We start from the raw sequence: 27,740 nt of genomic DNA, 5'->3' as shown, positions 1-27,740 counted from the left end.
ACAACGGCATCGGTAGAAAAAAAAGCACTAAAATACATACGATCACATTCACCGCTCAGGCAGGACAGCGAAGCTTGGGCTCGTCTCACGCTGCTGTCCCTATGGGAGTTTGCGTGCAAAGGGGGCATTGACCTGCAAATGTGATCTCCGGCCCTCTCACTGCTCTCCCTCTCCTGTGTATCGGCCTTCGTGCCAACACCACTTGATAAAGATTAGTCAACTCTCAAGCGCTTCATTAAGCGAAGAGGGGTGTCGGGCGACGTTTCTATAAACCAATTACGCAATGTGACAAGTACGAGAGAAATAGTCAAAGCGCTGCACCTCCAGAGAAGCACGTTGTTGCGTACGCAAAGGAACGTATATCTCGTATAGTGCGCCTCGCTGGTTGGCTCAGAAATGTACTGGGCAGGAAATACGTCAGGCTTCTGCTTCTGCAACAGCGCGCCTCCACTGAAACTGCAGCGCATGCAGTGTCTCATCAAAGTGTTTAGTTGCCTAAATTCTTGACGACGAGCGCATTAAAACATACAGTGTGACGTAAAAAAAAAAAAATAAACGTTTGTCCTTTCTCTTCACGTTTCATTCGCGTCTTTTAATAGGCGAATCATTACGAACTTAGGAACTCAACTAAACGCTGTAAAGGTTACTCTGTCTTGTTTTTTGGGGTCTTTTTCTATCCTGTCACATCTATCGTTGGTCCGGTCTTTTCGAATAACGTCCGTGTGTTTTCATTAAGAATTTGTTCCTGGATTAGTTGCTGCACCTTTCCGGGTAAGAAGTTCCGCAACAAAATACGAGCACACGAGACGAAGACGGGACAAAAAGCGGCGCTTCTTGTCTTCCTTGCGCTGACTTGTTGCCCAGGAAGTACATTTCTTTAGTGGTAACAATCACGAATTTAGGAAAATGTCATGCCTCTTTCTTTATGCGACAGCGCTAGAGGTATCATTGCTCAGAATATCAGGCGTCGGTGTTGTAAGCGAAAAATCACGGGCATGCCGCAGGCAGATGGTAGCTGTCATGGTCGGGTACTGATTCGAGAATTATGAGACTTAAGGAGACCACGTGACATCAGAAAGTTGGGAGGAGATGCCAACTCGGGATGCTAATTTGAGATGTAAAGATGGAATAACAACCAACCCTCCAGTGCTCCTGGATGCCTAGTCAGATGCGTACACTACTACGCAGGTTCGCTCACACGGCTTAGTTAAAGCGGGGCTATAAATGTCGGGTGGTCATACACTATCGCGTCATACCTTTAAAGGTGGCGCTTCAGTGCCTCTATTTATGTGTTTAATTTTGCCTTCTTTTGTGTGTTTACTCTGCAGAAGCCTCATGTATAAACATCTAGCATCGAGTCGTGCGTCAACTGGTCGAGGTTGAGATTGTTATGCGCTAGAGGTGGTCAGCCTTACGTTAAACAGGACGGAAATGGCTCCACCGTACGGACGCATTGCAAATATTGGAGATAAGTATGTAGTGGCACAGCTGCACATAAGAAACCGTGTGTACACGAGCACAGCAACTGGTGCACCTCGGCGGGTCGATGGAGCTCGCGTCCGACGCGTGCCGAAAGGACGGTGAGTGCTGGCTGGTCAGGCGGCCTGCGTTGTCTCGGAGAGACAAAAGAAAGGTAATCTGCGCATTTTCGCCGCAGCGTCGTCCGGCTCATCGCGTTCACGCTCGTTGCCACAATGGGCCATTGTCTGTATGGCGCCCAACCACAAAGCTCTCTCACGTGGTGGTGGAGTGTGCCATCTGCGCGCACACAGGCAGGTGTGCCGTATAGATTCCGTGGAAAAGTTCCCAAAGTGCTGAGACCATTTTCCACGCCCCGTGTCTCATATATGCCGCCGCTTAATGTTCTCAGCGTAAGAACCACCTTTGCGCTGTTAGGAAAATCTTTTCCAGGACTGTGTTACTCCTGCCATTAGTACGGATGAGTTAAATGCCTTAACGTGTGGATGGAACGAAGATCTGCGACACCGTCAATGAGCGAGAAAAAGACACTTGAATGAATCATTCCATATTAAAAGAAATGGATAAAAAGGCGAACGCTTTCTACACCTATTGCTCAAATATTTTGAGGACATTTTGCTACATGTTATCTCTGCATAAAAATAGCTACGAAAAAGTTAGTGAAAAAAAAAAAGAGCTAAATTATTTTTGTAGTAAGTGATGTGGTGAAAAAATAAGATTGGGATGGAGCGCATTTGGCAAGCACTCACAGATTATGACTAGCAGCTTACCGGTATCGCTCAAGAGGAAAGTATACAACAGTTGCATCTTGCCTGTACTCACCTACGGGGCTGAAACGTGGAGGCTAACCAAGAGAGTTCTACTTAAGTTGGGGACAACCCAGAGGGCTATGGAACGAAAAATGGTAGGGGTAACATTAAGAGATAGAAAGCGTGCAGAGTGGGTCAGAGAAATAACTCAAGTTACCGACATTCTAGTAGAAATTAAGAAGAAGAAATGGACATGGGCAGGACATGTAGTGCGAAGAGAGGATAACCGATGGTCGCTGAGGGTAACAAACTGGATTCCAAGGGAAGGAAAGCGTAGCAGGGGGCGGCAGAATGTTAGGTGGGCGGATGAGATTGAGAAGTTCGCAGAGGTCAAGTGGATGCAGCTAGCACAGAACCGGGTTAAGTGGAGAAATATGGGAGTGGCCTTCGCCCTGCAGTGGGTATAATCAGGCTGATGATGATGATGATGATGTGGTGAAGATATGAATTGGCTGCCATAGCCGGGACATATACCGCATATGACACTGTGTAGTGGGACATTTTGTTCTGAATATACTTGTACTGTTGTAGGCGACCTTTACATCGAACACAAAGAAAATCATGAGCGCCATCTTTTCCCTCCAGCATTAACGTCTTAGCATTAAAGGCTTCATTCTCCAGAAAATCCGGCAGTGCTGGCGTTGTGAGAGACTAATTTATTATAATGAGAGAGACTAATTTATTGAAAAGAAAGGTGGAGAGGTCGGCCAGGGGTCGTAATTCTTATGGAGAAAAATCCTGAGCAAGTCTCTGGCACGTCGCTGCTGGCAGTAAGTGAGATGGCCTGACACTCATTGGTCGGCCGGTTGTCTGACGTCACGAGACCACGTGACATGGCTTAGTTGGCAGGAGCTGCCGACTATGATATATCTCCTGTGGGTTGGGTGAGATGAGACGTTTGTACGGCTTGGCAAAAGCGGCGCTTTACACCCATGTTGTGCGGATTTACACGTAACCTGGTAGCCTGCTACTGTATGCTAAGAGTAGATGCGGGATGACAGATGCTCAAATTAAGGGCGCCGCCGCATTGGCTCACTGGTTAGGGAGCTCGACTGCTGGACCCACGTACGCGGGATGACATACGGCGGCCGCCGCATTTTGATGGAGGCGAAAAGCAAGGCTCCCGTGTGCTGCCCGATGTCGATCACTGGACGTTAAAGAACCCCAGGTAGCCAAAATTACCGGAGGCCTCTACTACGGCGTCCCTCGTAGCCTGAGTCGTTTGAGACGTTAAACCTCATATACCAAACCTACCCAAAATAATGGACTCGTGATTAAGCGAGAAGCAAAGCGCATGCCCGCGCGCTATAGGATCGGAGGCAGCTCCAGACAGGAACATCAAATGTCTCCTAATACTCTTAAGCGTCCCCTATAGTTTTTTTTTTCAGCAATGAACCTTTAACGCAGCTTGCGCTAAATTTGCGTGCTGGACCTCGCAGTTTGCGCAGAAGTCATTAAGGACGACTCGTTGGGTTTGCGGCCCCAAAGCGACTCAGGCTATGACCGACGTAGCATAGCCACCCTAGTGAAAAAACCCGTATGAGTCCCAATAACCTCATACAAATTCTCATACTAAACGCATCCTAAACTCGTACAAATCTCATATCAGCTCATACAAATCTCATTCATCCTATGAGAAATAAATGAGATTGTAGGACATTTGTATGAGTTTAGTATTAGAAATCTGTATGAGGTTACTGTGACTCATACGGCTTTTTTCACTAGGGCATGCATGCATGTATGCTGTTCCATTCTCTGCCTATGATATTTGAAAACCTCACCAGCCTTCAAAGGGTGCTCAGAAAACCCACCAGACTCGGTTTCTGCATCTTTCTGGTGAATATACATGCACGTAAAGAAAAAAAAAAGAATGCACAGTCACACGTTCCTCGCTATGTAAAGATGACCAAATTCAGACAAGACTTTTTGGCTGCACGCAGAACGGTGTACTGTAAGCACCTGGTCCGAGTGATTACAAGATAAAGTTGGTGCAGGATATATGGGGACTGTGCGCAGAGGCAGGGGTGGGACAAGGTGTGGCTTCTGCGCATGCGTATGGTAAGGGACGGTAATCTGGCATAGGTCTACGCTGGTACGTCTCCGATAAACTAAATAGATCTGTTAGCACTCGGGACGCACGCGGTCAAAACACAAGCGTACCGCGAAGGCATGTAGGAACAGGCGGAGAGACTCAGCATACGCAGCCCGTTTACACTTGAGGAAAGAATCAAGCTATCCAAATCAACTGTCGAGTAGCCTTGGTTGTGATACGCAGCTTCTGAACAAGCCTTGTACAATGCCTAGTGCTGAGGCAGGAAGGTGCTTTACTCCAGCGACATAAAGTTGTTTTCAAGATGCCAAGCCATCTCGCGTAATTCCGGTCTTTTTATGAAAGTGCTTCGCCACTAGAGCGGTTAAGCTGCAGATTAATGACACGAACTTTCAACGGGAAGAAGACCTTTTCATACATCCGCCTTCGACAAAGTGTTAGGTGAAGTGCGTTGAAATGTGATTGACCACGAGACAAGTTATCGCGTTCGCTGCACAGTAAAAGTGAAAATTCACTGCTCTTGAGTTTTCCTTTTCTTCTTTTTTCTTTCTGGTTAGACGTTTTGTTTAAATACACGTGAAGCGTCTTGCACACATCACAAAATGGCCGACGGAGGCAAAGGTCATCCTAATGCGTTTCTTAAATTACTATAGTATTATATACGTTGGACTGAAGTGCAGGGCGTACTACAATTCGGAACGCGTTTCTCTTTCCGTCTCTTATGGTCAGCCAAATGAGGGGTTTCGAGGCGCGGTACCGAGGGCCCTGATGGAGCGGCTCGCCACAGCCGCCGGTGACAAATGAACGCCCTTCACCTTCCGCCTTGGTCGCCTTACCGCAGCCCCTTGGCGTCAATTCCTCGAGGGCCGCTTGGGAATTACGTTGGTGTTCGTTCCTTTTCTTTTTCCAAGAAAGTCGTAAAAAACGCTGAACATGTTTTCATTTCAAACCGGAGGGCAAGACGAGATAAAGGTGACAGGAGCCGGTTAGTGTGCCAAATAGCCTGAACGTTTGTTTTTCAGCGGTATGGCCGGCTACAAACACTGAAGACAAGTGAAAGTTAAACCGCAACAACTGACCCCGGTGTTTTAACTAAAAAAAAAAAAAAAAATCCTCTCTCAACGAAGAGGGGGTTTTATGAGCTAGAAATTAAAAAAAAAAACAAAAAAAAAACGAAGTGCAAGTGCCGCCATCACTGGCCGATTTCGAAAGTAAAATACGAGCGTCAACGTCGAACTTTCAACGCGGATCTCGGAGGCTACGGTACGGTGTCATTCACTTCTCCGCGTGGTCAACCAGTCCTCGGCGTGATCGTCACGCTTTCAAATCGAGTGGCGGAAGAAGGAAACTTCCTTAAATTCAAATTTCTCAGATCTGAGCAGGATTTTGCTTTAGCTGCCACTCAGATGCCAACTCATCAGAAGGAGCCAAAGAGTCAATATTCCACTAAGAACAGTAATTTGAAGGCAGCTGTCCTCAGTGTCATGGCATCGCGGTCACTCGCCTTGCAACCACCATGGAACAGCTGCTACGGGTCGAAACTCCGAAGTAATGGGCTGGGAACTAGGGCTGGGAACTAGGCGGCGAACGCTGGATGCGAAGACACGAGTAATTTCATCGTATGGGCTGAATCTTCACCAACACCTACCAATGAGCCGAATGTGACAGTGGCAGACCAACGTTTATAGATCTACAAACGGCGTAACAGACAGTGAAGAAAAACCGACTAAGTTATGGAGCTTGACATCAGTCAGCGACACACAGGCTACGCTGAATGCCGCAGTAGACATTCCGGATCAGTTAAGAAGCCAATAGCGGTTCTCTAACGTGCGCTCGTGACCCAAGAAAGGCTTTTGCCTTTAGAAAACGGGATGCTGCACCCCGTTCTTAAAAGGCGAAAGCCTTTCCTGGCTCACGAGTGGCGTCCGCAGGATCTGCCCACAGAAAGTGTCCGCTCATTTACCCTTTAAGAAAAAGATCGCGCGCCGGGAATCAAACTCCTACCCCTCCGATCCCTAGCCGAGCATGGTAACCAAATACGCCAAGCCGAGCACGCGAGAAAGATGCCTCAATTCTCATTGTTTAGCATTCCTGCCGTCTGCATGGTAACGTAAGGGGCGCAACGACTGCTCCACCCCCGTCGCCAGGAGGGAGCGTGACTAAAGCATACTGTGGCTAGAGTTACTATATAGTAACTGTGGCTTATTGAGGGGCTTTAACTGGATGGATGGAATATAGGAATGTCCCCTTTGAAACGGGGTGTTAGCAATTGCTATCATGCTCGTTTTCCCCCGCTAAATCTTAATTATTTTTTTAGATTGGTTAACTATAACATCATTCTATTTATTGAATTTTTGTTTCTACCTTACTAACATTACTAACATTATGTCACTTTTCTGCTTTTAAGCCACCAATCTTCCAATCGTTTTTTGCTAGCTTCCACCGCAGGTTTTTTCACCTGGCCACTGGTATCTCTAAAGCTCAGAGCTTCAGGAAGAGTGACGGCGCCTGCATCGACTTCCGGATGGATACCAATACATTCGAGTATAATATGGTTGTCTCTTGGATTTACCACATACTGCACCATATACTTCATTGTTAAATTTCTTTTTGTGGCCATCGCCGCACGCCATCAGCCGGCAGCTCCGAAGGCCAAGCTGCACAACGAGCGCGCGCCATCGCCGCCGAGTGGAGCTACTCACCTCGATTTTGAACAGAAGAAACTGCTTTCCTTTCCTGTGTCATCTGAGGGGTTGTGTCAAATGAACAGTGCCGTAAAACTAGCCCCAAAGAATTTCACCTTATCGCTCTTTTTGCATTTCGCCTCCATTGAAATACGCCTTGGAGCTTTGGGCTCAGGAGCCGAATACCGAAGGGATCGAACCAACGCCGCGGTGTACAGGGGGAAGAGGAGGCATTGTCGTCTAGTATGCTTTTTGTCTCTATATAAGCTCCGTCCTTGGAGCTCATGTAGAGTTTTTCACCACAGATGAACAGCCCGCCTAGCTTTCTCTGCTGATGCCCCTATTTCCTCTGTGCTTCCCGCATGCTGCACACCGAAGGACGCCATTCCGAAAAATAAATAAAAAGGAAGGAAGAGAGAAAGATGGTGGAGAAACTGACTCCTCTCTTTTGCTATATATCCTTGTCAGCGGTATTTCGTTGCGCCAAAAGAGCTCTCCAGCTTTTATTCCTATAAAGAGCACACAGCTGCTGACGAAATCACGACGAGAAAAAGAAGGGGTGCTATAGGAAGAGAAAGAGGGACACAGTGCTTGGCTTTGTATCAGCCTTTGTTAAAGGAAGCGAACGAACTTATAAAGGATGCTTTCCGGCGGGGATTCACTTTCCCTCGCGTTGTTGCTCGTAGCCTTGGCCGGCGCTTCCACAAAAGGGGTGCAGCGTTGGTTCATGCTACCTGGGCTGTATTGCACGCCCATCGCCTCTGTGCTATTTGCACGTGTCAATGGGCGGGCGCAAACTGTTTGTGTGTGGTAGAGATAGACAAGGCACGCGTGCGGAGTGAAAACATTCACGGAACATAGATTAATCGACTAGAAGTTAGTCCGCGTACGGTGTCCATAGGAAGAAAAGCAGAGGAGAGAACCACCTTCCTACAGTTCACAGGGACATTAAGGGAAGGAGCTGGGCAACATGCTTTCATGCGCTAAACAATATGCTGTGCTATCCGTATACAGTCTACAGCGCAGGTCCATGGGGCCTGATGTACGTAATACACTATGGATGAGAGGGTTCTTTTTGTAGTTCTTTCAAAGCACTGATGAACGAGGTCAGTGGCCAGGTCGTTTCATACAATGGGCGTCCGTATGAACCGCGGAGGGTATTGAATACCAGCCACAATGGAGCGAGGACACTGACTGTGGTAAGGCGGTGATACGTTAGTCGATATAAACGTTTGACTTACATCGTTGCCACCTGTAACTTGTTTTGGCTTATTATAGGCGAAATTAAAAGAAAACAGCATGGTAAAATAGAAAAAGGATGTCTAAAGTTTATTTACTGCTTATGGCTGTGAACGCATGCATAGCATTATATTGTGCCTCTCAGAGGAAAAAAAAACAGTAAGAACAGAAGCACGGGTAATAGCTACGGCCAAAACGTTTTTTCTTCTGATTTTACTCTGAAGTTGTTATGTGTGCAAGCTTTCTCCGTGTGTCATTGAGCAGTACTTTGCTACGCCATGTGATTGTCCATTCTCGTTATGACGTTGCCGATTCTCACTGCATATCAGGACGCAGTTGTCGCATCCTGTATGAAGGGCTAACGGAAAAACATTTTTCCAGCAGTCTCAGACTTAGTGCTCACTCGCAACCATACATCAGTAGTGTTCGGTTGCAAAAAAAAAAAAAATAATAATAATAAATCAGATCATCCATGACTTGCCAAAAAAATGCGATTCTTTTATTGCTGCTTCTAACTCGACGTTTCTACTCAAGCAATTTTATTAGCAACTTTCCTTACCCTTACTTCTCGCAACGGCTATTACCATCGTACGTAAGACTGAGGACGTTGAACCCGCGTTTTATAGTTTCCAGCACTGAGCTCTGTTCACCGCAACGCTTGATAATACACGCGTCACATAACTGCAAGAACATAATCATAACTACAACCTACACATAACAAATGCGAACATAACCATGAGTATATCTTTGCGGGATGAGACGGTTGGAGTAAAAGGTACAGGTTCAGCAAAAAGGGCACCAGAGAATGTCCTGCTGTATTCGTTGCGTTATGACTTGAGGCATTTCGCTCGGTTATATTGTAAACTTGCGCCATTCCGTAGCCGCGACGTGGAACGACCCGCATTGCAGTTTGTTGCACTGCGCGGAACCTTATAAGGGCAATATGTGTTCCATTGATGTGCGGCAAATGTTTGCGGCCGCATGCCGAAATTGGTGAAATCAACAGAGTCGTGCCAGAGAAATGTTTTAGTTCGGCTTTTAAGCTCTTGCGTTGGTACATCATTTCACAAGAGATTAAAAAGAAATTAAAAGGCAGACAAAGCATTTATCGCAGTCATTACACAGTAAGTACAAGCAAATTCGTGGTGCCACATGAAGCAAATAAAAAAAAAAAAGTGGGACGGGGCAGGTTCAGTGCTGAGCCTGATAGCTGAACCCAGGGAATGTAAATGTGCAGAGATGATAAAAACGAAGTATAAGAAAATGGTCACACCTCGACTTCAAACACAGAGAACATCATGACTTATGGCTATCCGAACATAATTGAAGGCGAAAACTGGCACAGCCCGTCGTTCTTATCATTGCCAAAACGCGCGCATCGAACCCTGGGAAGCTTTATTTTAAGAGACTTACGCGCTGCAACGTTGACTATGACGCTCGTGACACAGCCCGTGGTGACGGAACAGCTATCGGGCTAAGGCCAATCTTGAAGAATATCGACATTGCACAACAATCTCAGTGCACAACAATAAGAAAGCAGCTAATTACGCGTTGGGTTAAGAAAATAGATTCACACGGGTGGGTGCATGGCGATATATGAGCAATGGACGCAAATGAACATACATATGTATGTATACATGCCTGTACGCATGCATGGTCAGTTCGATACGAGTACATATGAAGTGCACAGATAATATTAACACAACATGGCTAAGAGTCGCGTTTTGCAGAAAACCCGGCCGGCGTCAGCATTGAGAGCAAAATATTACGGGTATGCCTTTGACAGGTGGTATAGTTGGCATGTGACATGACCCGACACTGGCTGATCGGCGGATTGTGTGACGTCAGCAGACCACGTGACATCTCTTTACGACGGATAAGATGGGAATCGAACTCAGAACCTTTGAATGTCAGGTCAATAGGCACCGCTTATGCGGCTTGGCTAAGGCGGGACTTATATCTGCGTCAACTGGTCTTGCGCATAATGTGGCAGCTTATGCAACTGCATGGTCATATTTACGTGTTAGATAAATGAGGCACAAACTAATGAATTAGCGATTAAGCGAGAAGCAAGTTACATGTACACGAACGAGGAAACCGCTACGGCAGCGGGAGATGGGAGCCATTTCAATGCCGTCGCTTATACCACCTGGAGGCGGAGCTTGAGAGTCCCCTAATATTTCATGCAGTTGAGGGATTCGATGTGAACTGTACTACATCGTTGCGTCCGAATTGAAAATAATGGAATTTCACAGCCCTAATTCGTATAGGGATGCATTTGGAATCCATCATACCCGCTTCAGTGCTCCATCTACGGTGCAGCGATAGATCGCAGTACGCACCCTTCTTTGCTGCCTTTGCGCTGCCGGCATTTTCCTGTGTCCTAATGAGACCCGTGAGGTGTGATGCATAAACCGAGAATCGCCAGCACTTTTCCTGTTCTCTTCGGTTACAACTTCCAGCACGTCATCGCGCCACGGGGCGGCAGCGCGTATATAGTGTAGGAAAAGACGCCTGTTCCATCAGCATATGAGGACATCGACGCAATCCGCTTAGCCGGTTCACCCGTTCATTTGAATCATACATGAAGGCCCCCAGCGACGTCTAGCTCTTAGCTCGCATTGTCATCGCTAGCCCCACTGAGCTCGGCCCTAGCGGCAGCAGCTCAGGCAGAGCACCGGCCAAGGCTTGAATGCAGAGAAGGAATCGAGACGAGTGTTTTCGTCCTCAGTCTAGAAGCTTCGGAGGCACTCAATCGCATGCATTTACAAGCCGGACCGTGCATAGGCAGTGTGTGCCTGAGCCCGTGGTGAAAATGTCAGCTCCCTCGTTCGCGTCGCGCGTCCGTGACATTTATGTCTATGTTTTGTCCCTTCGCGACCCGAGAATGCCGAACAGCATTGTTTGCGACGCTCGCTTTGTCTTCCCGTTGCTCATTGGCTACGTCTACATAGCCAAGATCGGCGGTCCTCGTTGGATGAAAAACCGGGAACCATTCCAGCTGCGGGGAGCCATCCTGACTTACAACTTGGCCACTGCCGTGACGAACGCCTACTTCTGCTTCCAGTATCTGCGCCACTCGTACCTTGAAGGCGGCTACAGTCTTTTCTGCCAGGGCATCGACTACGAGGCAGGTCTCGACGATGAGCACACGGCAGCCATCTTCGACCTCCACTGGTGGTACGCCTGGGTCAGGATCACTGAATTCGCCGACACGTTCTTCTTTTTGCTACGCAAGAAAAGTTCGCAGATCACTTGTCTTCACGTCCTTCACCACTTCCTGGTCGTGCTCAATTGTTGGATTTTCATGACGTTCGGGGGCGACGGCCAGACACTCATGGGCTTATGCGTCAACCCACTCGTTCACGTCATCATGTACACCTACTATTTCCTGGCAGCCATGGGTCCGTCGATGCAGAAGTACCTGCGGTGGAAGCACTACCTCACTGAGCTACAGATCGCCCAGTTTGTCGTCTTGATGGGGCATATGGCCATCACGCTTTTTTACGACTGCGGATATCCGAGGACGCTAGCCCTGTTGAGTATCGCTCAGGGCGTCTTGGGCCTCGGACTGTTCATTAATTTCTACGTGAAGACTTACTCTCTGGGAAAGAGAGGGCTTGACCGGGAAGGCCAGCGAAAACTGAAGTCGCTTTGAAATGATTTTCACGCGCAGAATCTGAAGACACTCTGCATGTGTTTGTGGAGCTTCGAATCATTAAAAATCGTGCACCCTGACGCAAGGAGTTCCAACCGTCATGATGATTTTTATGTGTCTACAAAGCTGCACACAGACGCTTGTATTGAAGACAGGGTCACCTTTGTGATTATCCGTGTGCCCGATGTTCGCAAGCTTGAAGTAGGTATTGCCATATTGTATCGACGAACGTGTTCAACTTATAAACTGGAAAGTTCCTGATAAGCAGCCCTTATCCATTCGACTTGGCCTTGAAATAATGAAAAGTAATTTTCCTTATTATGGGGCAAATAATCGTAATATATATATATATATATATATATATATATATATATATATATATATATATATATATATATATATATATCCGGACGCGATATTCGGAGGTCGTGGGTTCGATTCCCACCATCGGCACGTTGTTTTTTCTTCTACTTTGCGTTTATCTTTCCCCTAAACAGATTCGTTACTAAATTCTGTGATTATCTAAGCAAACATAAAAAAAAAAGACGTAAGAGAACCATCCCCAACGCTTTCCTTGGCCTCGCCGACTGTTGGCTTCTTTCCTTCATATATATATATATGTCTCGCAGCAATCATTCTGTAATCTCACATCCTAACTGCACAAAAATATACAAAAACAAAACAAACAAAACAAATGGACACAAAAGAGTCAGTAATGCATTAACTGCCACACCAAGGCTTAGCCATACACTTTAAGCTCACTTCCTCATATTTATACTAGTTTATGTGGTTTACCAGATGAAAACATCACGCATGCCGTTCAAGACCTATCATAAAACCGCAATCAGACGTGCGCCGTGAACTTATTAAGAGCCCTTGGCCATCATTTTGATGGTGCGGATTAGAAAAATGTCTTACTCAAAAGCAAGTGGTTAGCGGCAAAATTCCAGAGCCAATTTTTGCAGAGTTTACCTAATTTAATGCGGGCCTGTTTTAGTGAGTGTGTAGCGCAGACCGCAAATGGGATCAAGTATGCAGGTAAGTGACATATTAGGGCATATGCAACTGTCGTTTATATCAACGGTAACGAACATTTTAAATGACCCCAAAGATGACGCCGTTGAAACTAAAGTGACGGCAGTATGTTGTATTTCGCGCAGCGCCAAATGTCGAATTTATTTGACTTAGTTTGGAGGCATCGGTCGAACGATCCAGTTGATGAGATTGCGGTCACGTACATACCGATTCATGCGTTCTGTATCTGCAGCTGTCAGTTGTTCAGAAATGATGCTTAAGGTGTAGCTCTCATGACTGGTATAACTCTGAATGTAGAACTCGCCGAATGGGAGCACACACTCGAATAAATATTGTGTCAGATGCTATATCTAGAGTAGGACTTAAACAAACTAAAAAAAAAAATAGTTTCTAACTGTAAGGGATCGTCAAGATGCGCGCGGGGCCGTCTATTGCCCCGAAGACCAGAAGCCGACAAGAAGCGGCTGAAGGTTAAGCCGGCGCCTAGCACCCAGACAGCGGGGCATTGTTTGGTTAATCCCCATCGAGCCCCTGAATGGGAAGGGGTGCCCTCCGTGTCGCGTTCGAAGAAAGGCGCCTCGAAGCGACGGCACCGTCCCCTAATCACTCCCGTGTCGGGACTTTGTATCGGACAGCGAAGGCTAAGACTGGTGTCGTCGGCGGATAGTCAGACGGATTAGGATCGAAGATGCATGGGAGCGAACATCTTCGCAAGTTTCAACGGGATCAGTTTTCATTAACCTTAAAAAAAAAAAAAAAAGCTCCATGGGCCGCCTGCTTGTATTGTTTCTGTGCGGGAGCAGCGCTTGGGACAGTGGTGACGGGGCACGGGGCGAGAATGAAGTTTCTTGGCCCTATCACGTCGCTTACGGCTAGTGATTGAATAGTTCAGGCCAAGAGGTGTGAACCCGAGGTGTAAACTGAAGTTGCCGGAGGAGAGTAGGTGGTTCTGGGTTGGGTCGTGTCTTAGGTCGGCATGCCCTGCATCATATCGGCTCTGACGAATTTGGGAGTCTCTCCCGGGAAGACAGGCCAACCAGTTCCAGTATTTACTATGGCTTTTGCAATCCTGTACAAACGCACAGTGTAAATATTTTGTACATCTTCATCAGTCAAGACCCTTCTGTCTCGCCCAAGATATCGGACCCTGACGGAGGAGCACCGCTGGTGCAACGGGCTCCTGCCTGCAATACGAACCAGTTCGCGTCAACCTCTGGTTGGGCTGAACGGCGGTTAGAAATTTACTCTAACAATAGGCGACGCTCGTGACACTGTGTTGGCTAATCGCAAAAGCAACCGAAATCAGCTTTTTAAGATTTCAGAATATGAATGGTAGGGGTAGCATTAAGAGATAGGAAGCGTGCATAGTGGGTCAGAGAAATAACTCAGGTTACCGACATTCTAGTGGAAATTAAGAATAAGAAATGGGCATGGGCAGGACATGTAGTGCGAAGAGAGGATAACCGATGGTCGCTTAGGGTAACAAACTGGATTCCAAGGGAAGGAAAGCGTAGTAGAGGGCGGCAGAAAGTTAGGTGGGCGGATGAGGTTAAGAAGTTCGCAGGGGTCAAGTGGATGCAGCTAGCACAGAACCGGGCTAAGTGGAGAAATATGGGAAAGGCCTTCGCCCTGCAGTGGTATAGTCAGGCTGATGATGATGATGATGATGATGATATGAAACAAGTAAGAGGTACCAAAGTCCTTGAGCTCGCAGTTTCGTCTGGTGGCTAGCGTTTTGTCTGCTAAAAGCTTTGAGTTTAGGCTACGTTTTGCGGCGGAGCAATTCGGTGTGACGGTCACTGCAGCAGTGAGTTGTGTCAGACTATAAACATGGCTTCACCGAGGTGTCTTCACTATAAGCGTTGGTCATCTGCGGCTTACACACTACGCGAACATTATGCGGAGATTATATTTCACGTGAAACAGCGCAAGTAACGAATGCTTGAGGTAAGAAATGCTGAAACACACATTTCCTGTTGATAAATTCTTCGCACTTGAGCTAATCACGCGGCATAAAGGATTTGAGTCTCACGGATCGTGCCGTTAAATTCAACCCTACTTTAAAAGCTGAACTGCCGTACAGCTGAGCAGCAACTGATACTGCCGGTGTAACATGGTGTCCGACGGCACTCAATTGCATTCTGTGTCACTGAGGGTGTGCGAAGACTCGTTACTAAACAGCTATAGATGGTCGCACCTAAACCAAATAAAGCTTTGCGCCTATAGCCATAACCATATGCACATTTCTTAATAAACGCTAGTCCTTAAGTACCCTATCAGGACACGCCGAACACGCAAGATTGAGGCGGGAGGAGTCTCTTAGTGGACGGCTAGCGAAGAGTGCCGTGATTTGTTGTTGTGATAAAGTGTATGAAATAGGCGCAGATGAGAAATCCCGCGGCGTGATTAAAACGTTTACTGCTTGAGTGAGGTTTCTCTGGAACATGAGGTAATGGACCGAGATGGGTGATTCTGAACGGATTCCCATCCGATGGAAAAGAAGGATTGCTATGGGTGCTAAACGGACGATGCATATTCTCAGACGTGCATGAATGCTGTACAGCTCTTCCAAAACAGCGGGATTCATTTCAACAATGATTTATATTACTAACATTTCGTTCATAACTTGTTCACGCTAAACTTGTAGGCTGATTGCTTGCATGCACTTGGCGCCGACGGTCGCGCTACAGCACCTTGCAGACCTTAAAGTGAAAAGACTCATTCTCTGGAAGGCGATGGAATTTGCCGTGTAACAGCGGCAATACTCTTGAGAGTTCGATAGCGATTGATAATTTCGAAGGGTCTCGACTCAACAGCCTTTAAAAGAAACCATATAACAGATGCGTTAGTCGCACAACCAATGCAGTAGGCTACACGTAGGAGGATCTGAATGTATTCCGACTCAATGCACGCAGGTCTCTGATATGCTCCGATTTTGATATGCGGGTTTGTTGCATTTTTCCTCCAATGAAACGGGACTGGAACTGTACGCTGTCTAGCCGCACTCGAAGTCGGCAAACATTCCTCGAAATGCGCATATAACGGCGTCACGAACAAACGTCTGCTTAGCGTACGTGGCACATGCATGCAGTTTTCAGTGGGCATCGTCTGGCCCGCTTGGCATATCTAACTTACAAAATACTATAAACCGTTGTTGAGGACTTTGATCGTAATTGACTTTGGACCTAGAACCATGTACTTACAATGGCCGACAACTCATATCAACCTCAGCTAGCCAATGTAACCTAACCAGCCGGCCCACGCAGCTTCCCTAGTGAAAAAAACCCGAGTCACAATAACCTCATACAGATGTTTCATACTAAAATCATAGAAAACTCGTACAAATCTCATATTATCTCATACAATTATCGTTCAACTTATGAAAAATATGAGATTATGTGAGAGCTGTATGAGTTTAGAATGAGTTTCGTATGAGAAACTTGTAAAGGTTATTCTGACTCATACGGTTTTTTCGCTAGGGTTTACTGCGCAGGCGCGCTACAGTCGAGTTTGCGATCTATCGTTGATCAAACAAAACCGTGCAGCTACTATCGGCCGTTCGCGTTATTGACTACAACGTGTAGGAGGTGCCCCGACAGTTAGTCGATCCCGAGGCAGCTCGTAGGCGTGACGTCCTCTTCACTTCGACAGCGGAAAAATAGAAATACCACTGAGCTGCTGCAGATTTCACGTGCCAGCCATACGGCGCAGCAGTTAGCGGTCCCGCGCCATATATGGCGCACGATTCACATAATTAGCAAGGGTTGCTTTCTGCCGCGACAATTGTTTGGGGAAAATTGGGCCACGAGCTTTTTTATAAACGTTCTTGATACGTTTCGTAAAGAGCGATAATTGCAAATTGCAAATTGATAATTACAAAGGTCAGTGAGAATTACCCTCTATCTATAAATCCCAGTGGAAACTACGGAAGCAGCTTACTAGCGCGATCGCCGGACTGACAGATTTGAGTTTATGCCTCTCCTTACTCGGGACAAAGAGTTGCAAACTACAAAGGAGCGCTCGATATCAACGGACGCTTTAGGAGCGTGAGTGTGCTTCGAAACATTCCACGGTTTACGGACTTTGGCATCTTAGAGTATTCGCCTGTAAATATTACGATATTTCCTCGAGAACTGGAAAGCTCGAATTTTTGACAAGGACAGAGTGAAAAGTTGGACGTTGCTGGTGAGGATTTCATCCCCATACTTCGTTTTTCAGTTCTTTTATACTGATAGTGAGAAACGTGAAGTTCGCGAGCAAGTACGCGAGGTCTCATTGGAGGTCGTCCTCAGAGAGGGCATCTTGTGCAATGTGATCCATATCATATATACCTTCTCAAACACGACATTATCTGTGCGGGAAGCGCTTGACTAGCCAATTCATGCAAGCTTCCGCGGTGAATTGGCAGGAGAGAGCGGCCCGAAAATGGTCGTTTCGAATTTTTTGATCCGAAAGCCCACTATGCCATGTATAAGCCAAGCTCAACCTGTCTGGCCGCTTGACCTTCAACAAGCCAGAGGTCAAAGTGTGGTCATAGCATGGTACCACCTACGGTGTACCATCACTTGAACTTTGACGCAAATGCAGCATTACGCGTTCTTTCTTGTAGTTGACGGCGTCCTCGACTCCATAGTATCGGCAATTTAATCACTGCAAAACGATGCCTGTCCAATGTCTAAACCTAAGCCTAACGAAAGTAAAACCTCGTTTTCGACGCGCCTAACTAGGTTTAACAGGCTAAAACCTCAGCAGTTTTTTTACGCTGGCGTTGTTGGGTGCACTCTTTCCATAGCCGGTGTTACAGTGTTCACCACGGCCAATAATTTCGCGAAGTGTGGGTGCTGAAAACTGAAATGAATCTGAGAGCTAAACAGTGCTGTATTTTCATGGCCATTTTAGAAAAACTAAGGCAGCAAGGTAACAACATTGGAAATAGACATTTGCACGCTCAGTAATAACAGTATTAAAAGGAATCTCAACGTCGAATTCGTGCTCATATATAAAAATAATGTGGTTACGAAGCGTGAAAAAGACAGATGCATTTGCATTCATGCCATTCTCTAGAGTTATCAGCTTCACAATTTCGAAAGCATAACATATTTCTCGACGAGGATCATTGCCTGCTCTTCTATTTTTTTTTCTAAACTTCTTTTTCTTTGTAGGGTCTTTCACCGGAAGTCCGACAAAAAGAAAAAAAAAAAAAAACCTCCACCAGGAAGGTGCTAACCATTGGTCCAATAAATACGGCGCGCTTCAAAAAGACATTCTAAGAACTGTGCCCGTTTTTATTGTTATAGAGCGTGGAAAACAAACCACACGAGGCACGGCGTGGGCGTACATTCTAGATGAACAGAAATTCCGCAAACACGGAAGAAATACAAGGAAAAACTTCGGGACAGAATGATGTAACCCTGATGACTGGTAGCTTGAGGACTCTTTCAAGAGGCAGTTGCTAGAAGATTAAACAGAAAAGCTACAACTGGTCGGCTTACATGCATAAGAGATAACGAAGTGCACGCTGAAGGGCGCGTCACCGAAGAGGAGATGCAAACGTCAGGGAGAAAACACACATCATAACATACAGGCATGCAAGCAACGAATGGTTCCTAAATACCAGTGAGAACAGTTTTCGTTTATTTTTCCGCCGGAGTATCGTTTCTCTGCACGAATGACAGGGAAACATTTTGACGTTTGCTTCTAAAGGTAATGATCAATACTATAGAGTGCATATGTCTGAAATTTCACGACAGTGAGTGGTCTGAGTGACGTGAAGCTAGCACTTGTGCAGTCGTGTATTGCCCCCATTTGGCATTACTTAATTAAGTCACCTAGCGACCAATGCGATGAGTGTAATGAGAACTTAGACAGTGGAGAAGACAGAAATATTTGTCGGTCGTATCATACGGCAGTGATCTAAAAATAAAAATGACAGAAAGGATGAGTGGAGGGAGAGGAAGGGTGCAGCGCCCATAAAACGTTTGCAGTTCTGGAACCAACCGCTCTCCCTCCCCCTGGCTACGCCCCTGGCCGACGATGACTCGTTTCGTCACCGTGAGCGGTCATAGAGTTTATCTGGAAATATATGAAGGTTCAGTCGCGCTAAACGCATGACAATCTCGACCGCGCGTATATATTAGCGACCATGTCCAGAACCTAAGCAGTGTGCAAAGACCAGAAGGGCGTTTTAAAGATGGCCAGACAAGCTTTGAAGATCAGCCTCGGGGTAGCAGTCGTCACCGACAGCCACGACGACATCATAAGGTATACGGCTGAAGCACCTATCAGTGAAAACAGATAAGTAACAACACATTAAAAGGCAAAACTGCTTGAAGTAGTGCACATGGAAGGATTGAAAGCTTAGGTTACTAGAAAATGTGCGCCTGAGTCGGGCTCCGCGCCTGTTCACCAAGGACCACAAAAGGTTATCACAAAGCAGTCGCTAGATAACTTCTTCGAATGTATAGAAAAGAAGGCTGTCATTTTATTCCCTGTATTGTGACCTGTGGTCGAAGTTTCTTTCGGCACTTCATGCCCTGACCGAAAGATGGTTGGTTGGTTGGTTGGTTGGTTGGTTCACAGGAAGGGAAAGGCGCAGTATCTGTCACACTTGCTCTGTGGACACCTGAACCGCGCCGTAAGGGAAGGGAGGAAGCTGGGAGTGAAAGTGGAAAGAGAGAAAGGGGAGCCGTAGTGGAGGGCTACGGAGTAATTTCGACCACCTGGGGATCTTTAACGTGCGCTGACATCGCACAGCACACGGACGCAAATCATGAAATGTTACCACTCAAACTCTGCGTTCACGAAGCAAACGCTGCGCGGTCTTTTGGAACGCGCTGGGAGCCTGTTTATGGCCGATTTCCACAACTACGTGTAAACAAAATGCTGTGTGATACGCGGAAACATTATAACACCTCTTCACTCAGTTGCACAGTGAGCGCCATGGAAGAAGATCGAGCTTATAGCACGAAAATTCACGCGCTCATATTTACATAACAGCGTAAGAGATTGTCAAATGCTATGAAGAGTTCTGCACCCGCCTTACAGCCTTGTCTGGCTCGTTCAAACTTCTAGATGTTCGAATAATTTAAGAATGAAATGTGAGGCCAACGATATCGGACAAGACAGGCGATCGATGCAGCAAGACGTCACTGTCTCTACAACGTTCGAAAACACTTCGGCCGGAACGATATTTTCGAGCTTACTCGCCGGGAGAAAAAAATATTACGAGGGACTTTAGCGACTAAAGTAGTGAAAGATAAAAGCCTGAGTGACGCATTCTGCTACGCAACTGACACTAATTAGTAACTAATTAATTAGGCATTAGTAAATTAAGTAACCAGCTAGACATAAGTAGGTAAATAATGAATCAATTAGTCATTAATGGGTAATTAATGAATTACTTATCTATATATTTATTAGAATTTTATTAGTCATTAATTAGTAATTGATCATTGATTGGCATATGGCCATATAAGGCACGCATTCGCGCATACTACGGTGGTGGTCTGTGATTGGTCGAGACCTCTATGACGTCATCCCGCCTCGGCCAATCAAAGCCGCCGCAAAAGCGGGACACATTTTGTCCACGACAGCATGAGCCTCTAAAGGCTTTCGCCTTAAAAATGATGAGGGACACTTAGACTCCGTTTTTAAGTCTATGACGCGATAGCATAGGATACCAGCCGACATATAAAGCCCAGCTTTAACTAAGCAGTATGAACGTGCCTGCGTGGCCTAGGGGTATAGTGAATGCAATTACGTGTCCTGATAGGGTGATTCTGACGTCACCCTACCATATGAAAGGAGAGGCCTGAGTAGGCAGCTCCCACCAAACGTTACGTCAGGCAACCCTGCGTCCAGTCATTGGGCGGCCATGTCAGCTACCAGCTACCGTCCTCCAGCACCATGCCCGTGATACTTCGCTCACAACGGCAACGCCGACGCCGCATTTTCGTAGAGCGGGGCCTTTAACGCTATTATCTTATATTTGTGTGCTGACAAATGTGGTCTATGATGAAAAATGAAATAAAGTCTGAAAAATAGTCTCGAAAAGTTTCGCTTCCAATAACGGTGCTTATCATTAAAAACGTCACTCTCAGTACGACCAATATGTAGGCGGCTTGTATAGCCCTTTTACATGCCAGCGGGTTGGCATTTAAACTGAAATCTGGTGAAATATTTTTGACACCTCTGAATGTTCAAAAGTAGCGAGGGGTGGAATAAAGAGGTCTCCTCATCACTCGGCAATTGGAGCTTTAGGGCTAGCGTGGGCCTAAGTGGGCCACTGATCGACCGGAACTCACACACCACAACTTCAATACGGTTAGTCAAAGCTGTAGTTGCGTACATATAGCGTACGACTGGTTGAGCATTTTAAGTGCTTGTCTTACAGCATTCGGCTTAGCCACGTTGATTCCAGTGCACTAGCAGTATAGTTCCAGAGGTTAGAGAAGCCTACCCCCGCTCAATTTCTACTCCCATTGTCCTCAGGCCTAGCGGGAACTAGCGCTACGGGTAAAATTAACAGGGCGCGAAAAGACGCGTAAGAAAGGTGACGAACGGGGGAGACGAGACGGGCGCCATGTGTCAGTGGGTTCATGCATAAGGCCCGTCTCGTATTCTCCGTTATTCACCTTTCATTTGAGCTGCGTTAATTCTGAGCATGAACCAGCTGGTCCTCCAAAGCGCTCTTCAACCACTGTTCACTTTTATTTATAAGATTCTTGTGCAAGGATTGGAATCTCGATTTAATTTAATCATTGCAGTCAGGGCGGTTATAAAGAAGTGTCGCCATAGCTGTAGAAAATTTCGGCCACTTATGGTCTATCCATCCTGACACCAATGCAAAACTTTTTGGAGCTCTTGTACGCAGAGGTTGAGTTCGAATCTTCTAGCATTCGTCTGGTGGATTACTACACAACATCGCCCAACTTTCCCATCACAGTCCCGAGCCGAACCTCCTCCGAACCTCCTCCGAAATTCGCCTGTAAATCTCACACGGGTTTTCTTACTGCATTTATTTAATTTTAGTGCGGGGCGCACACCGAGGGTTTTCTTAGTCCCTGTTGTGCTAGCATGTAAAACAGAGAGCGAACGTGCATTCTCACCGATAATTAGTTTAACGGAGGTTGCTAAACCCAGTCGTGAGAAAATCTGTCGCTGATTAAAAACAGTCGCGTCTACAGTGACGCACTAGCCAGCCAACTACACCCAGGAGAAATGCAACGGCGTGAGAAATTCTGCAAAGCGAGCCGTCATATGAGGAAGCACTTCTTCGATTACTATTTTTCGACGCGGAGAGCGTTTTGCTTCTGCTGCTTGCCAGACCTTTTCCTCCTCTTCGTTTTTTGCGTTATTTATCCTTCTGAGAGTGGTTTGCACTGCCCGATGCGATGACAAGAGAATGAATATTTGCAGTGTAAAGAGAAGGCTTAAGTTTCAATGCCAGATGAACTGTGTCAATGTCTGAAGGCGAAATACCAAGTGAGCTCTCCCACGCGCGGCATCTGAGAGCGATGCGGGGTAATTTTGTTCCCACACATTGTTTTTCTAATCAAAGCCATGGTTTTCCCGCGTGTGCCTAACTAACGTCGCGAAGCTCCTTGCGACGAACTAGAAAAGCAAGAAACGCATATAAATTACTTTCATATTTTATCTTTTTAGTTTTTTTCATCAATGCCTCGCAGAGGCTGCCTCATCAAACTTCGGGAGAACTGATAAGCAGTTGTCACAATTGCTGGGCTCTAGTCAGTACCGTCGCGAGCAGCATGGACATCACTTCCTCCAGTTCATTGTTAGTCCCGGACCTTCCTTCTCTTTCTATAACCCCCTCGCCTTCAATCTATAAGTATCCTGCCGCTGGGCCGGGCGGACCATTGTCTTCTAAAACAGTGCGCTGCGGTTCGCACAGCCAGACAAAGCGGGGGACTCAACAGGAGAGGGGCCATTGTGTGTACTGTGGAACCGCACACCGGACTAACCTTATAACATCTCGGCAAACATAGACCGGCGAAGCATCCCAGACATGGCATCGATTCAGAAGCTTAAGCTGGCGTCGCCAGTGGTCGAGTGGTACGACTACTTCTCGTCACTGAAGGATCCCCGGACAGCCGGATGGGGCGGAATAGAGGATGCAAGGCTAGTCTTTCCGCTTCTGGCCGGCTACGTCTACTTCGTGAAGTTCGCCGGGCCCCGCTGGATGAAAGATCGCAAGCCATTCGACCTCAGGTGGGCCGTGCTGACGTACAACGCGCTGACAGTAGTGGCCAACGCCTACTTCGCAGCGCGGATAATGGACCTCACGTACTTGAGAGGGAAGTACAGCCTCTTCTGCCAAGGCATCAACTACTACTCGACAGACGAGACGGACATCGCCATCTTGAGGCTCGGCTGGTGGTACAGTTTCGTCAGGATCGCTGACTTTATGGATACCGTGTTTTTTGTACTGCGCAAGAAGAATGCGCAGATCACCTTTTTGCACGTCACCCACCACTTCCTGGTCGTCTTCAGTGCTTGGATGTACATGAACTTCGGCGGCGACGGCCAAACGGCTTTGGGCGGGTTCGTGAACGCGTGCATCCACGTCATCATGTACTCGTATTACTTCCTCGCCGCCTTGGGCCCTTCGATGCAGAAGTATCTCTGGTGGAAGCGCTACCTTACCAAGCTGCAGATCGCCCAGTTCGTGGGCCTCATGATGCATATGACCACAACGCTTTTCTACGATTGCGGGTACCCGAGGACACTGGCTCTGATAGCACTGTCCCAGGGATTCCTGGGCTTGGGACTGTTCATCAATTTCTACGTGCAAAGCTACTTGAAGCCGAGGAAGTTGAGGATGGAAAAGGAGAAAGAAGCTAAAAGTAGTTAGGCGTGAGCCTGCTGGATTCCAAGGGCCGAAGGCCTCAACAACCAGCATCTTGTAAACTTACAACGAGAAGTCCACATCAGTGCTTAGGGGAGCTGTAAAGGTGAACCACGCCTACTTTAACGATGTGCGGGGGATTCTCAGGGACTCACACGGTGTTATATATGTCGATATAAATGTTAGGCCATCGTCATCATCGATGATTTATTTTGTGATGAAATGCGATTTGAAGATTGCTTGTCATTCCAGTTGCTTGGTAAACAACCGACGGTCACATTATTTTTTTTTTTATCACATAAGCGAGTAATGTTAGTTCATGCTATAACTACTTTTGTCTTGTAGATAATTTGTCCTGTCCTGTTCGATGCCATGGTTTAGAATAAAGCAGTTATTTACTGTCGCGAACAAGGTTTTGGTCCTTGTTTAAGGTGTACGTTAAATAAGACAACAGTGAGCACACATTACTTGTTTTAATTACGTGAAACAAGCGCTGCAGTTTTCCGAAGCGATACTTTACTGCAAAGCATGCCTGATGTCAAGATGTCGAACTTCTAGTAGGACGTCGTAACGCGGGGTCGCACCATACATTACAACAAGATATGTTGCCGACGTATTCATTTGTCTAGCACGCTGATGTCAAAGCGATAAATAGAAGAAAAACAAAAAGACATTCGGCCGTTGTCACGAAAGAAGAATGCAAAAAGCTGTCGCCGTCTTCGGAAATAGCATTACTCGTGTAATGTGACATCACGGGTAAACCCGCACTAATAAAAAAAAAAATAAACGCAGGGAGAGAAAACAACAGCCGATACGGAAAAAGGCTTGAAAATAGTACGCTGACAGCAGAATGTCCTTAACTCACGCAAGAAAGTTATGATGTGTGGGCTATTCACGCGTCTGCAGAGTTGAGGTGACATTTGAGTTCACGAAGAATAATAGAAGTCAATGCTCTTCCAACACGTGGCTACCAGAGTGCCGGGATGTAGGAGGGGGGGGGGGGGGTCTAAAAAGAGATATATTAGTGTGGTTGGACCGAGAGACTGCCTGTCATTTCCCAGCAGTGGATGGAGGTCACAGGAGTGTACGCCAAGAGAAAATGCTGTAGCGCGCACAAGTATATACCACCACTCCGCCAGGGCGGACAGAACACATTTCGAAGACTTGGTGAGGTAGGAGTGCCGACGCAACCCCAGCACTTACGCATTTCGCAACCCGAGCAAGAAAGTGAATTAAGAACTAGACATGTCTGCGTTAGGAACAGTAAACAATGAAACAAAAAAACTGCCGCTGTATTAGCACCAAGTGCCTGTCACTGGGACTCATAGCAAGAATAAACCGAAACAACAGGAAAACTACTCACATATGAGGATAGTTTTGGGATATGAAAAAGAATTCGCGGTATGCATGGCGCAGAGACTGACAGCGCTAAGCATAAGAAGAGCGACTGGCAGCTGGTTTAAGAGCGTTTCTATAGAAACGCTGTTAAACCAGCTGCCAGTCGCTCTTCTGATGCTTAGCGCTGTAGGTAAAAAAAAAAAAAAAAAAAAGGTAAATTAACAAGCAGACGGCGAGGACAAAGCCGAAAAAAAAAAAAAAAAAAAAAAAAAAAGGGAGTAGTTGCCCCCGCCTTGGTGGTACAGTGGTTAGATCCCACTCAACCACTGTGCCTAAGGATGCGGGACCGAATCCCGGCCGCGGCGGCCGCTTTTTGATGGAGGCGAAAAGCAAGGCGCTCGTGTGCTGTGCGATGTCAGTGCACGTTAAAGAACCCGAGGTGATCGAAATTTCCGCAGCCTTCCACTACGGCGTATTTTACGGCGTATTTCATAGTCTGAGTCGCTTTGGGACGTCAAAACCCATAAACCGAACAAATCAAAGAGTAAATAGTTGGAACTACATCATTTTGCAGGAGCTCATAACCTCTGTTTCTGGTTATCTATAGCTTATTCAATTGCATTATCCCATCAGCAGCAGCGTCATATTAACTCCTGTCCTCGAAATGAGGTTGTATAATTTGTCTGCGCACGCTTTAAAATTTACCGATCATCGGAACACTACCGGTGGGAGCCAGCACAAAGAAATCACAGTTTAATCATTGTGCCGCAAAATTGTTACAAAAAATTTTTTAGCGTTTAACTTATAACTTTTCATTTCTGTATGTGACTATTTCATAACTTTTTATACTTGAAATTGATGTACAAACTTAAAGTCGAGTTGTCCCGTTGATCTTTCTAGCACTTCCCGCATTTGCCCATATTTAGCCGAGAAACTCAAGGGCCCAGATGGTTCACATGCGTCTTTTTTTACTATTGCAGAGAATAAACTTATTTTAATGATTGGTTGATTGGTTGATTGATTGATTGATTGATTGACTGACTGATTGATTGAATGAGTGGATGGATCCTCCTTATAGCGAGAAGAAAGGTTAAATATTTTATAAAAGGACCGAACTTTTAAAATGCAAATGGTAACTTGTACATCGCTTCACATAGTTAAAAAGGAAATGGAACGATATGACATCAACAAGCCAACATATAGTTTTCATATTCAATGGCGTGCGAAAATTGTATCTGACCAGATAAAAAATCGAAACTACGCAAGGGACTCTCCCGCGGCATTTAGCGTTTTGAAGAAGCATCTCAAAACCTCGCTTGTGTCGCATGTATATTTTTACCTGCCTCTCACCCACTGGGAGTGAAGAATTGCATCAAAGTGCCTGGCCTTGTTGCGAACTTGAAGAAAAGCATGCTCTTGGAGCGTGCAGCGCCGACGTGAGAGTGTCAGGGCGCGGCTTGTCACAAGTTTATTTTTGTCTTCGTCAGCAAGCCCAGCGTCTTCATCGCGAATGCGAAACTCGCAACATCGAGCGTGAGCTGCATCAGCCACCGCCGTTAACGGTGAAAGGTGCAGAGCCCGTCGTAGCGCCATGGGGATAGCTCGATGCGACGGGTCTCCTTGGACGTTCCCATCACTGCTTTCGCATTTTAATGCTCCCGAAGGTTACGCAACGGCCAGCATACACGCTTAAACTGATTCCTTTTTCTTCACGAATCTTTGTTTCTTTGTGTACTCCTGCTCTATTTTGGTTCTTGTTGCCTGAGAAAAGAAATACGCCTTTGCGATGTCTGGTGCAGAGGATATATTGTTTCTTTTTTTTCTTGAAGAGGAGGGGGGGGGGGGGGGGGGTGTAGCCCTCTGTAGTCTGCGGGCTTTCGATGCGGTGTTGTGGTGGCACGTGAGTTGGGCCCATCCATTTGCGCTCTTCCAAGACAACTCTCATGCATTTGTTTTCCTATGTCAAGGAAAGACTGATGCATTGTTGGTGGTCTCTACTTAAAAACTCCGCTTTTTTTTCCTAGCTCCCCACCCCCGAATTTCTCTCAGTATTTCAGCCCAGACCTTCGGCCCAGTGTACAAAATTTATTTCAATGTCTTTTCACGTAATAAACTCATCTTTTTGTTTTATTTTAGAACGGCGCTAGAACACGGACAGATAGAAAGAGACAAACACACATTTCTAGCGCTGCTTTAAAATAATGCTCAACCAAATCGCCCAACAAGCCACATCGCTTCATCTTTTTAGCCCTACATTGCTTCTTCGAAATAATAGAAGAATGCAAAGACTTAATAGACGAATAGAGAGAAAGGACATGATCACGGGAGAGGGGCGCAACCAACTATGTTACAGGGTGCTCAGGAAGCAAACTATAATGCAACGTGTCTAGAAGTTCGCGTTTCTGTTCCTTTTTTAAATTGGTTTGGAACATTTTGCGTTAAGGAATTACCTGCACTGTCCTTTTATGTCGCAGGTGCATAGCATGTTACACGGCTTGAAACAGGTGCCGCTCGATACGGTGTATATCTTTTACATTTTTATCGCACCTTAATTTGGCTAATTGGGCTATCTAATCGTGCGATG

At 46.3% G+C, this 27,740-nt stretch overlaps 1 protein-coding gene and 2 pseudogenes across 2 annotated transcripts in view; 2 read left to right on the top strand and 1 right to left on the bottom strand.

Moving 5' to 3' along the window:
- Positions 1 to 27,740, bottom strand: part of LOC146207521 (uncharacterized) — a 272,224-nt gene that overhangs the window by 8,560 nt on the left and 235,924 nt on the right. The gene's annotated exons all lie outside the window — the stretch shown is intronic.
- LOC146207525 (very long chain fatty acid elongase AAEL008004 pseudogene) lies at positions 11,077 to 11,919 on the top strand (annotated as a pseudogene).
- Positions 22,893 to 23,967, top strand: LOC146207524 (very long chain fatty acid elongase AAEL008004 pseudogene; annotated as a pseudogene).

This window comes from Amblyomma maculatum, chromosome 1 (assembly GCF_055883805.1).
Source record: "Amblyomma maculatum isolate TAMU_Amacu chromosome 1, ASM5588380v1, whole genome shotgun sequence".
Taxonomy (NCBI): domain Eukaryota; kingdom Metazoa; phylum Arthropoda; class Arachnida; order Ixodida; family Ixodidae; genus Amblyomma; species Amblyomma maculatum.
This window is presented reverse-complemented; position numbering and strand designations above follow the sequence as displayed.